This window comes from Lissotriton vulgaris, chromosome 3_1 (genome assembly GCF_964263255.1).
Source record: "Lissotriton vulgaris chromosome 3_1, aLisVul1.2, whole genome shotgun sequence".
NCBI lineage: Eukaryota > Metazoa > Chordata > Amphibia > Caudata > Salamandridae > Lissotriton > Lissotriton vulgaris.
This window is the reverse complement of record NC_141689.1, coordinates 1,986,048,387-1,986,061,394: the sequence shown is the minus strand read 5'-3', so window position 1 is coordinate 1,986,061,394 and position 13,008 is coordinate 1,986,048,387.

Below are 13,008 nucleotides of genomic sequence, written 5' to 3'. Positions count from 1 at the left end.
TTCCCCACCGAACCATACAAACATTCATACTGATAGTTTAAAAAACAACTAATACCCATATAGACACTCATGTAGCTACTCACCAACCCATTCAGCCACCTATACACAAGGTGAGACACTGATACAGATATCTAAATATTTTAAAATTACTTGCTAATACTTGTATTCACTAAGATACACTTAATAAGTCAGTTATACAATCAATTATACAAATAAATCATACATTTAGACACTTTTATACCGATTTATTCTTCCATCGACCTTGAGATGGACATATATAAAACATATCTAATTTTCCGTAAAACACACATTCACTGGATGATGTCATCAGTGATGTCATCAGGGATGTCATTTGAGATGTCATCAGAGATGTCATGAGTTATGTCACTCACCATGTCATGAGTGATGTAATATGTGACGTCATCAACAGTGCATTGTGGGTGCGCGAGTTATAGTTAGCTGAACTAACTATAACGGGGGAATTTCAATGGTTTTGTATAAGTGAAATCTGCAGCTAACTATAACATGTGTGAAACCTATGGTTTTTACAGTGAATATATATATATTGTAACTAATGGCCAAACCAGGTCACCATCATTAGTCAGTTTATTCTGACAGGGCTATTTCCACAGCAATCGAGGCCCACCTAATGTTTCAATGCCTGCGCAATCATGCGCTATATTCAACCATTGTATCCATTATCAATCAAGTGCATTATTGCCCTATAACACACTGGGCGTCCGAACTAACATAACACAATTGGTTGTTTATTTTAAAGGGGTTCATGTTTAGATACACACTGTTTAAAAACAAACTTATAATATGACTCACTTTGCATTATAAAGCCGACCCTCAAACACATCTTGCCATGGGAAATGTTATTAATTGTTTGTTATATGTTTTACTATACATTGTGCTGCTTAACATGTATAGCGTCAGAACATTCTAGTGTCAACATATGTATTAATATGGTTTGAATGTAACATAAAACCCTCATGTTGATAAATTGGCAAAAGACAGACTCCTATAGCTGTCATGTCGCAATTTAGGCAAAGACACGTAACTTTTCTATGTTTTTGTGTTAGAGCGTTACCATGGCAATTTTCACTCTCTCACCGCGCACCCACTCACTTGCTTTTTTGTATATATATCACACTCACTGTGTTTGTATTGTTGTGAGTAAGGCGGTTTTGCCGCCGAAACGCGTCAAACCATCCGTATGGAATAAAGCATTCTTTTCCTTGGAATACAAATCTCACGGTGTCAGCGCCTGTTTGTTCAAATAAACGTATCCAGGATTGAAGATTATATACGGGGACTTGCCGGATCCCCCAACGCTGACCCTCCTCGTTTTGGTGCACTTCGCTGCTTGGCAGAACAAAGTGGAAGTATCTTTGGACCGAGGAAATCGAAGCGCCCCCCAGGCCGACATCGAAGGATGAAAGGACAAAAGGAGCATTGTCTGATTGCACAGACGCGGGCTTCCGGATCCTTGACTATGCTGGAGGGCATTCAAGTGTTCAGGTAAGCCTGTGAGTGTGTCAGCGGTACTCCGGTGGGTCCTTCCAAGTGGCTGCTGGGAGAGGTAGTCCGTTTTGTATCACCTAAACGGCAGTGGGATTCTAGGAAGACAAAGTCTTGTTTCCAAACAGAGGATGGCGGAGGAGTGGATGCGTGAGCGTGAGGAGGCTTCAGTAAGCATTTTCAGTGTTGTCGATCAAAGTACGACTCCTGGTACATCAGAGGCTGCGGGCCAACAACAGACTAATTGCTCTGACATCAAAACATTACTTAGGGAGTTTGAAAATTTTGCAAACAGGAAATTTCCAAATGGTTGGAACACACCTCTCTGCGCAGATACTTGGAGGTAGGCCGAGTACCACGAGGGTTCAGAGTATTATTAGCCCCAACATATGACAACCCAGATCCAGCTATGCTTCAGGAATGGGCAGATAATAACGCCCAATCGTCAAAAAACATGCTTGAAATCCTAGTAAAATATGCTGCATCAGACCGGGAAAAACTTTTGGCTAAATTAGAAACAGTAAGCAAACAGTTGGAAGAACATCATAATCAAGTTGAAATAAATAAAAGCATGATTGAAATAAAATCCAGAATCATAAAATACGAGCAAACAATCAAAGACTGAAAAGCTCTGAAATTTCAACGCGATAGAAATGATTATTTAAAAGGGAGAATCTACACGTTTGCCCAAAAATATGATAGTATAAGACAACGGAAACTACCTATACCTACTATGCAGGAAGATGCGGTACCCAGTGAGTCAGAGGTCAGCTCAGGGGCAGAATCGGACCCAGGGACCTCAGGAAATCAACGCCAACAACGCATAGTTCCAACACCAGTAGAAGAATTTGCTTTTTTACGGGAGGACCGCCTGAAAACCCTCAGTCCAAGACTATCACGCCAGCAATATTGGGCAAACAAACCCCCGTATCAAGGACAAGAAAGCGAAAAAACAGGAGATGGGGCAAACATAAATTCAAATCAACAACAAAAGAAACAGAAAAAACAAACCTACAGAAAAAACAACAGACAATGAAGGATACAACAGATGTAGAGAAAAGCACAGTCATTAATCTTTCTAATATGGCCTTGACACTAAAAGAAGAAGAAATACTGACACTTGGCCTCTCTTATTACAAGAGAACAAACTTTGACTATACACAGACACGTATAGATCTCCATCAATTTGTTAGGAAATTAAAACTACGCAAATATTTTTCCAATTCTAAGGATAAAAGTATCACTTTCCATCCAGAGGAGAACGCAATTGATTCTCAAGGCGACTGGAACATAGCAGATATGGAATTCATCAAGGCAATGGCAGAACTTGATGCTGGGGAGCCGACGCAAATCATGGAAACACAAGAAGTGGCAAACCAAACAGGACTCACAATAGGAGGAACTATAAAAACACAGTTCAAGCCTAGATCTACATTCTGCCCATTAATGCCTAAGGACAACATCAATATTTTCTCAGAAAGAGTCATAAAAGATCTGAAAGAATTATCCCTTGAAAGCAGCAACAATTTTACCAAAACTCGACATAACGAAAGAATAGAATATGACAAAGTTATGAAGAAAATCAAAGATAGAAATGATATCATAGTACGCTGGTCTGACAAGGGAGGCAATGTGGTCCTATGGCCACAAGAAATGTACAACAATGAAGCACAGCAGCAGCTTTCAGACAGAGACTGCTACACAAGAATTAGTACAACAAATATTGCAAATATACAGGACAGCTATCACAAATGCCTGTATAACTGGAAAGCAGCAGGAACTATTAACAAACTAGAATTTGAATTTTTGAAAAACAATTATCCTGTAACTCTGTACCTGTATCTGATCCCAAAGATACATAAAAATGACACGTGCCCCCCGGGGATGCCTATAATTTCAGCGATAGACGGATTATTTGAAAACACTAGCAAGTTTGTTGATCACTTTTTGCAGCCTATTGTAAGGAACTTGCCATCATATACAAGAGACAGTGGAGACTTTTTGAGTAAAATAAATGATGTTAATTGGCATAGCGAATATGTTTTCATGACATTAGATGTCCAAAGCTTGTACACAAGTATCCGACACAGAGATGGGCTGAATGCACTAAAACATTTTTTGGAGAGAAGAAACATTGAGTATTACCATCACACCCAAATGCTATATGGCCGGGATGCCCGTCACCTCCTCCCAACACAATCCCCAAGAATGGGAAGACGGACGCAGTTCTGAACTTTTGGAAGGCGGGAGGGAGTCACCCTCCCGGCCGTATTTATTAAAATATGAAACAAAATTAAAACATTAAATAAAAGTTTCATAATCATGTGCAATTTTCATTTATTACATTTCGATGAAGACATGTTACTTGGCTAACCTTAACAAATCTCTAATACAAAGGTTTCCTAGCCGAGTCTAACATCCTGCAAATGCATACTTTCTAAATTAAAATTGTACATCCTAGCATTAAGGGCCAACAGCAAGGTCTTAACCGGTGTCAGATCCCTACTACCAAAAACTCTCGCCCTCACGGTGTGAGTGGCGGCCGCGCAGAGGACTGTACCCTCATTGCCAACTGTAATTTCCCTTGTCTTGTTGGGGGCCCCTCTTTCCGCTCGACGCCATCTTAAAGGTCGTCCGAGCACCCGTGTGAGGTATCTGTAGGAAGGACAGCTTGGACTCCCCCCCCACCCCCACACGCTCTATCACATCCGCCGTCGCGGATATCCGGGCCCCGGGAAATTCGTAGGAGGGGCATATAGCCGCCTCCTCCTTAGGCGACCCATCCTTAGTGGGTGCCGCCTCCCAGTGGGAGGGGCCAATGGCTGCCTCCCCCCGGGCGCTCCCATCCATAGTGGGTGGCGCCCCCCCTCTAGGGACCTTGAAATTACTGCTCACCAATCATGACCTTACCGCCCGACCAAAAAATAAATACGACATTTGTTCACCTACTAAGGAAGAAAATAACAGCCTAACTAATTGTATCAACTGTTTACTCCTAAAAGAAAAAACAGACAGACAAAGTCACATCATCATCTAGACATTCGTTCTCCTCCTGTACGGAGGGAAAGATGTTATCAGAGCAAAACTTTATTGCAAAACCAACATTGCCATAAGGGGCTGGTGGGTGGGTCAAAATTGGCTCCTTGTTCCGTCGAGGGCTCACGAGCAACGAGTGGGTGCAGCCTTCCAAGCACAGGAACAAGAGGATGCTTTTTCGGATTCCCGCTCTCTTTATTCTTCTTGAGGAGGGCGTGTACCCACCCCAGGTACGCCTACTGGGCGTGGCCATCGGTGTAGGTGTCTAGGACAACCCCTCTTGGGCGGGAAAAGGCGCGCCCCGGCCACGCTGCTTCGGGCATACCAGCCGAGACACGCCTCCCGCCCAAAATGGTTTCCCGGAAGGATCGGGGCACCCGACCATACGTTCGGGGGGACCGAGTGGTCGCCCCTTTCCATATGGCCGGGATGCCCGTCACCCCCTCCCAACACAATCCCCAAGGATGGGAAGACGGACGCAGTTCTGAACTTTTGGAAGGCGGGAGGGAGTCACCCTCCCGGCCGTATTTATTAAAATATGAAACAAAATTAAAACATTAAATAAAAGTTTCATAATCATGTACAATTTTCATTTATTACATTTCGATGAAGACATGTTACTTGGCTAACCTTAACAAATCTCTAATACAAAGGTTTTCTAGCCGAGTCTAACATCCTGCAAATGCATACTTTCTAAATTAAAATTGTACATCCTAGCATTAAGGGCCAACGGCAAGGTCTTAACCGGTGTCAGATCCCTACTACCAAAAACTCTCGCCCTCACGGTGTGAGTGGCGGCCGCGCAGAGGACTGTACCCTCATTGCCAACTGTAATTTCCCTTGTCTTGTTGGGGGCCCCTCTTTCCGCTCGACGCCATCTTAAAGGTCGTCTGAGCACCCGTGTGAGGTATCTGTAGGAAGGACAGCGTGGACTCCCCCCCCACCCCCACACTCTCTATCACATCCGCCGTCGCGGATATCCGGGCCCCGGGAAATTCGTAGGAGGGGCATATAGCCGCCTCCTCCTTAGGCGACCCATCCTTAGTGGGTGCCGCCTCCCAGTGGGAGGGGCCAATGGCTGCCTCCCCCCGGGCGCTCCCATCCATAGTGGGTGGCGCCCCCCCTCTAGGTACCTTGAAATTACTGCTCACCAATCATGACCTTACCGCCCGACCAAAAAATAAATACGACATTTGTTCACCTACTAAGGAAGAAAATAACAGCCTAACTAATTGTATCAACTGTTTACTCCTAAAAGAAAAAACAGACAGACAAAGTCACATCATCATCTAGACATTCGTTCTCCTGCTATACGGAGGGAAAGATGTTATCAGAGCAAAACTTTATTGCAAAACCAACATTGCCATAAGGGGCTGGTGGGTGGGTCAAAATTGGCTCCTTGTTCCGTCGAGGGCTCACGAGCAACGAGTGGGTGCAGCCTTCCAAGCACAGGAACAAGAGGACGCTTTTTCGGATTCCCGCTCTCTTTATTCTTCTTGAGGAGGGCGTGTACCCACCCCAGGTACGCCTACTGGGCGTGGCCATCGGTGTAGGTGTCTAGGACAACCCCTCTTGGGCGGGAAAAGGCGCGCCCCGGCCACGCTGCTTCGGGCATACCAGCCGAGACACGCCTCCCACCCAAAATGGTTTCCCGGAAGGATCGGGGCTCCCGACCATACGTTCGGGGGGACCGAGTGGTCGCCCCTTTCCATATGGCCGGGATGCCCGTCACCCCCTCCCAACACAATCCCCAAGGATGGGAAGACGGACGCAGTTCTGAACTTTTGGAAGGCGGGAGGGAGTCACCCTCCCGGCCGTATTTATTAAAATATGAAACAAAATTAAAACATTAAATAAAAGTTTCATAATCATGTACAATTTTCATTTATTACATTTCGATGAAGACATGTTACTTGGCTAACCTTAACAAATCTCTAATACAAAGGTTTTCTAACCGAGTCTAACATCCTGCAAATGCATACTTTCTAAATTAAAATTGTACATCCTAGCATTAAGGGCCAACGGCAAGGTCTTAACCGGTGTCAGATCCCTACTACCAAAAACTCTCGCCCTCACGGTGTGAGTGGCGGCCGCGCAGAGGACTGTACCCTCATTGCCAACTGTAATTTCCCTTGTCTTGTTGGGGGCCCCTCTTTCCGCTCGACGCCATCTTAAAGGTCGTCCGAGCACCCGTGTGAGGTATCTGTAGGAAGGACAGCGTGGACTCCCCCCCCACGCCCACACTCTCTATCACATCCGCCGTCGCGGATATCCGGGCCCCGGGAAATTCGTAGGAGGGGCATATAGCCGCCTCCTCCTTAGGCGACCCATCCTTAGTGGGTGCCGCCTCCCAGTGGGAGGGGCCAATGGCCGCCTCCCCCCGGGCGCTCCCATCCATAGTGGGTGGCGCCACACCTCTAGGGACCTTGAAATTACTGCTCACCGATCATGAGCTTACCGCCACAGGCCGGATAGTTGACCGGCTATCCGGCCTCCAAAAACTCCTCCTAAAGGTCATGCTTCCTCAAACCCCTTAGCCATGCTCCTATGAGTAAAACATTCCCCTCCCGGGACAGGTGAACCCCATCATTCAGATACATGTGATCACCCCGAATACACCCATGAGGAATGCTATGCAACTGCGCCGAGCTAAACAATCTACCAATTTTGTTGTTAACCTTCTTCACCGAATGGTTCAGAGCTGACACTGAAAGGCCCCCCGCCACACCTTTCTGGGAATCATGTGGGACCAGGCAATCGTGCACCCCGGGATTCTTTTTGCCAACCAGCTAACGGTGGACAAGACTTGTCTACCCAGTGTCACCAAGTCATTGCCCCCCAGGTGTACTATGACTATAGATGGCGGTGACCCCTGCCGCCCTAAGAGACCCTCAACAAATGATTTGAATTGGTCAATATAGAGCCCGCCCCTTCCATGGAAGGCCACTCTGTACCCGTATTCCCCAGCTGCGCGAGTCGCGTCACCTACTTTGAATACGTCCCCGGCCCGCCTCACGTATGAGTGGCCCACGACCCATACCACTCTCTCCTCAGCCGGTGATCCATGACCGCTGGTCCCCTGGTACTGGGTCGACTGCAAATTCTGCCCCGCATGACATGCTCGCGAAACTGTAAATCAAACAGAAGACAAGAAGCGTGAGTGCATGTGACTTGACTTCACAACATGTGCAATCGCACATACCTTTTAAAACAATTCGAGGACCACCGTCCTAACTGTTTCACTTCTTCTGCACTCTGACCCCTGGCTGTAGCCTCAGTAGCAGCCCCTATCCTAAAGGAGTGGGTCCCGAAATCGCACGGGTCCATGCCCGCCGCAGCGATCGTCAGTGCTAGCACCCTCTGGAACTGAAACCTCGCCAGCGGGGTGGCATCGATGTGCCTCAGCAAACTCCCCCCCATGTATCCGCCCTCAGTGCCAAGTATTCCTCTATACACATTATCGGGCACGTGGGGGACCCTCGCATGCGCTGGACAACAACACTGTTCCCCATCGCTCCCTGGTCAGTTTTGGACTTCGCTATCGTGACTATCATCGAATCACCCCTAATTAGGATGTGATCCCTGCACAAGCCACCCTCCACATCTTTCTTATTCCTTGCGACCAGTTCGCTCACCCGCATAGCCCCATGGAACGCTAATGCGAAAGCTGCCCGGAACAGTACTGCTTCGAATTGGGAGGAGCATGTCGTGCCTAGTTTTGCCATGAGCAGGGACAACCTTTCTAAGCCAATCGGGCGCCTCTCGTCTTGCTTGCGACCCTCGAGGCGCTGCCAGCCGCGAAGGGCTTTTTTCGCCAAAAAGGAACCTGTTGGGTCTTTGATGCCATGCACCTGCGCCAGGAATGAGATGGCCGCCCTGTGTCTATGGGCCGTAGCCGCTGACCGGCCTTCTCTGTGTAGTACTACCATGAACCCAAGGAAGGAATCCTCCTGACCCCAGTTCTGACTCCTAGTCTGACCCAAAAATGCACAATAGGAACGAAACGCTCCTTCGTATGCTTTCCTCGTCCTGGGGGCTAAGCTTGCTGCCACGAGGTCTTGTAATCCGGTGCACCGATTAGCCAGAGTGCTTCGGGGAATGGTGCTGCCACTAGGTCCGCTGTAGGTAGATAAACCCTGAACGCCTGCCTATGTGAACGAGAGAGTGCATCAGCCGCATGATTCAGTACACCCGGCACATGTTTTGCCCTGAACTGTACATTCAGTCTCATGCAAAGCAGCACAATTTCCTTCAACAATCTCAAGATCCATTTGCAGCGTGCTGCCTGTTGGGTAATGCATTCGACAACAGTCATATTATCAGACCAAAATACCACCGAGCGGTCTCGGAACTCGTTCGGCCATGCCCTTAGAGCAACAAAAATAGGGAATAGCTCAAGGAACCATATGTTACCTGTGAGACCGCTGGTGTGCCACCATGTCGGCCATGTCTGCGCCGACCATCGATTACCAAAGATGGCACCAAAATCCACGCTCCCCGCCGAGTCGGTCCACAAACCCAGCTCGTCCGAGGACGCTGGCGGCTTGTTCCACACCACTCGACCGTTGAAGTCCGCCAGGAATGCCAACCAAATGCGCATGTCCTGGAGAACCTCTGCAGACAGTCTCGTGCGGTGGTGTCCTTCTTTGAGACCAACCATAGCTTGTGCAATAGAGCGTGAAAAGGGGCGGGCCATCGGTATCACTCTCAAGGCAAAGTTAAGCTGACCCACTGCTTGCTGTAACTGGTGCAGGGTCACTTTCGCCTTACCAAGGCAAAGTTCCAGGGAAGCCCAAAATTTAGATACCTTTCCCACTGGCAAACGGAAACATCCCTCCACAGAATCGAGCTCAATTCCCAGAAACTCAAGTGAAGTAGATGGTCCAACCGTCTTACCTGGTGCCAATGGCACTCCAAACTCCCTCATGAGGATGCAAAAATCCTGTAGCGCCTGCGCACATTTTGTGTCGCCGGCTGCTCCCAAGAACAGAAAGTCATCTAGGTATTGCATAACATGCCTATGCCCCATGGCCTCGGTGAATGCCCACTCTAAGAAACAGCTGAATTTTTCGAAATAGGCACAAGAAATGGAGCAACCCATCGGCATGCATTTATCCATGTAATAGCGTCCTTGGAAGGCAAAACCTAGCAGACGTTGATCCTGTGGGTGTACCGGGAGCAACCGGAACGCTGATTCGATATCCGATTTCGGCATCAGCGCCCCGGGGCCCAGACGATTTAACATGGTGACGGCATCATCGAATGATGTGTACCGCACCGAACAGACTTCTGGGTAAATAGCATCGTTTACTGAGAAACCCCTTGGAGCAGACAGATTATGGATCAGCCTAAACTCCCCCGGGTCCTTTTTGGGGACCACCCCTAACGGGGAACAGATGAAATTCGCCACTGGCGGGAGCCGAAAAGGCCCGCCACTCGGCCTAGGCTCACCTCTTTAGCGATTTTCCTTTCCACCACACCTGGATTATGCTGTGCTGAAAGCTGGGTTTTGCAAAAAGGTTCCCCACGAAAATCCCCCGCAGGGATGTGGAAGCCATATAAGAATCCCTTCCTCAACACCCCAGCGGAGACATAATCAGGGTATTTGCTTAACCAACGAGTCATAGCCATGAGATCAACGGGAGTAGGCAAATGTACCCAACAATCCACCTCAGTCCTGCTTGGACCACCTTTACCTCCCGACCTGCTATTTTTGGATCTGCATGAACTCTCCGTGTGAGAGGAATTCCCGCAACCCGCACACACGTGCTTGAACCTACATGTACCTTGCGGTCTGTTACAATTGCCTCTATTGAAGCCCCAACAGACACCCCGCTTTCCACCATTCCCGCCGGTTTTCGGCTGGTGATCGTCACCGGTGCCTGCTCGAAAGGGCACCGCAGGCTTCTGGCGGGAAACCCCCAACCCATTCCCGCCTGGCGAGGAAGTTCTTGCCGCCCCAGGCAGGAGCTGTTTATGCCAAGAAATTGAGTTGAGGCAATCCCATGTCAGAGAGGAATCATACTCTTTTGCCTTAGGGAACTTCATGTCGTAACCTTTCCATTCACCCCCCTCATACGTTTCATAAAAATCCATTATACGTGCCTGATAACAAGACAGTTCGGGCAATACCTCGGGTTTACGTTCGCCAATAATCGCAGTAAACATTGCAAAGGCCTTAGCCCAATTCGTTATCGTCTCCTCAACCCTGAACTCCGCCATCTTGGCGCGCCAGACACTCGGGTGCCACAAATCTTTCTGTGTCTTAGCATACTCCATCTTGCGATGGTCGGTTAACAATGAAAACATATTGACATACTTGTCTGCCCAGATCAATTCTTTTGTGGCCAACGGGATATGTTGAACCACCCTCTCCCGCCTTGAGGGTAATGAGCCCTCCCCTGCCACTGGCAAGGCAAGCTTACCTGGTGCTGTCGTTGTTCCCGCCGTGTTCTCGAGACCAGCTGCCGGTCCGTCTGGTGTTGCCTGTGGGTGGATAAGAGGGAGATTCGCCTTTGCGGCAACTCGCGACTGCCGCAACTGCTGGATTAGTAGTTTGGCCTCTTCGGCCGTGTCTCCTGGCGCCGTAGCACCCCCTGCCTTCTTATTGAGCCACGCGGCCAACTGGGTGGCCAATTCAGGAGGCATATCCTCATCGTTAGCGGGCATAATCACAACCGGAATCGGTTGACCCGCGTCTGGGGTTGGTACAGGGGCATCAGCTGGTATGGCAGGGCTGACCGGGGGCACCTCAGGAACCGGAACCTCCCGTGCCGCCGCCCTCCTCTTGACCCGTTTCCCTCTACCCTCGGGGACGACTCCCGGCAATGCCGGGCCTATTACCTTCTTCGGGTTACCAGGCTTGTTCATTGCGGCCAGTTGCTTCTTAATGCCCGCCATATCCCGACCAAGCGCTGGGACTTGACCGATGCTTCGTTCTATTCTCGTCATTCTGTTCACCAACATGCGAAGCACCTGGTCTGTCTCGGAACCCTTTCCTGCCTTCTTGCCAGACATGGTTTCGATTATCCACTCTGGGTCGATCAACACGGTCCGGGACTCTTCTCTGTAAAGTCACTGAAAGAGAAACACAAGAATTACAAGTTCTCAAAATTGGCTCCTTGTTCCGTCGAGGGCTCACAAGCAACGAGTGGGTGCAGCTTTCCAAGCACAGGAACAAGAGGACGCTTCTTCGGATTCTCGCTCTCTTTATTCTTCTTGAGGAGGGCGTGTACCCACCCCAGGTACGCCTACTGGGCGTGGCCATCAGTGTAGGTGTCTAGGACAACCCCTCTTGGGCGGGAAAAGGCGCGCCCCGGCCACGCTGATTCTGGCATACCAGCCGAGACACGCCTCCCGCCCAAAATGGTTTCCCGGGAGGATCGGGGCACCCGACCATACCTTCGGGGGGACCGAGTGGTTGCCCCTTTCCATTACAGATGTCTGAATAGTGTCTGGAAAATAATACATTTATGTTTAATAAATTGCTTTACAAACAGACACAGGGGAGGGCCATGGGTACTTGCTTCGCCCCCAGCTATGCTAATTTGCATATGGGCTGGTGGGAGGAGCAAGTACTCATGACAACACATGAAACCCAAATGTCAGAAAATGTGGCACTATACTGTCGGTACATAGACGACATTTTTCTGATATGGAAGGGGAGTGAGGAAAGTGCAGCTGAGTTTGCGGAACAACTTAATCAAAACACACTCAACCTTAAATTTACCAACACAACCTGCAAAACATCTATCACTTTCTTAGATCTGGAGTTATTCATTTCCAACAATAAGATACAGTCCAGAACCTTTCGGAAACCTACTGCAGGTAACACCATCCTGCACGCGTCAATTTTCCACCCCTCCAGTCTGATAAATAGTATCCCTTATGCTGAATGTCTCAGAATGAGACGTAACTGCAGCACACAAGAGAGCTACACAGAGGCCAAACAGGGACTATTTAACAGACTACGTACCAGAGGCTACCCCAACCAGACACTCAAAAAAGCTGAGTTAAAATGTAAGGAAAAAATCAGGGAGAGTTTAATACTCAAAACATCGTCTGATTCTCCCAAATCCAAAAAAACAGAGACTCTACGCATGATGACTGGATACAATGCTTATCACGCCAAATTGCGTAGAATTCTCTATAGACACTGGCCCATAGTACAGAATGATCCCACTATAGGAAAAATCTGTGTCAAATACCCGCAACTAGAAGGCGCTAGGGGGCGCACAGCGGAATGGCTGCCTGAACTGCAGCTCCGCCGGGCGATATCACACGATGTGATCCGTTGCCACTAAAACCCCACCAACCCACCCTGCGCGACTACAATCAGGTGCAGGAAGATGTGGAGCAGAACTGGACATTTGCGAAGACGGCCGTTACCCTCGCAGCGCGGAGAAAAACCGAGATCGTTGTAGCGCACACCGGACTGCCTGACAAAAT